Below are 570 nucleotides of genomic sequence, written 5' to 3'. Positions count from 1 at the left end.
GTCATTGTACCAGTACCATGCTGTCTTTACCACTACGGCAGTGTAGTAGGATTTGAAATCAGTTTTCATTTTCTTGAGGTATATTTCAAACAATGGAATAGCTGGGTCATAATGAATTTCTGTGTTAGCTTTTTTTAAATATTTTAATTTATTTATTTTTCATTTCCTTGAACATCTACAGAGATTTTGGAATTCCATTCATTCATTGTTGCACCCTTCTTGCCAGCCACTTTTAAGAGAGTAAAAAGTAATTTCCTCTTCAATTCTTTTTTTCCCCTTTAGGTCCAATATTTATTTTCTACTTTAGCATTTATGTGGCTGTGTTGAAAGTTTTCTGCCATCACCAAGCTGTTTGTTGTTCTATTTCTGTATTGTTATTTAATTGAAATTCTAGAGGTAGGTTCCAGTATAGATTTGCACATTGAAAAAAAAATGTTAGAGAAAGGTGGTTCATTAGATGATAACTCCAAAAATTGATAAAATTTTATTTTAGAAATGATTTTTCCTACTTTATTTTTAGTCAGAAGTAATGTTTATGATTTGTTTGCATTTATACACACACACACACAC

The 570-nt window shown here is 30.4% G+C and overlaps 1 protein-coding gene across 1 annotated transcript in view; it reads left to right on the top strand.

Annotated features, from left to right (window-relative positions):
- VTA1 (vesicle (multivesicular body) trafficking 1) overlaps positions 1-570 on the top strand; it is a 76733-nt gene that overhangs the window by 22668 nt on the left and 53495 nt on the right. The window lies entirely within an intron of this gene.

The sequence above is a fragment of the Elephantulus edwardii genome, unplaced genomic scaffold (genome assembly GCF_000299155.1).
Source record: "Elephantulus edwardii isolate Elephantulus edwardi_28Jun2011 unplaced genomic scaffold, EleEdw1.0 scaffold00102, whole genome shotgun sequence".
Taxonomy (NCBI): Eukaryota; Metazoa; Chordata; class Mammalia; order Macroscelidea; family Macroscelididae; genus Elephantulus; species Elephantulus edwardii.
This window is presented reverse-complemented; position numbering and strand designations above follow the sequence as displayed.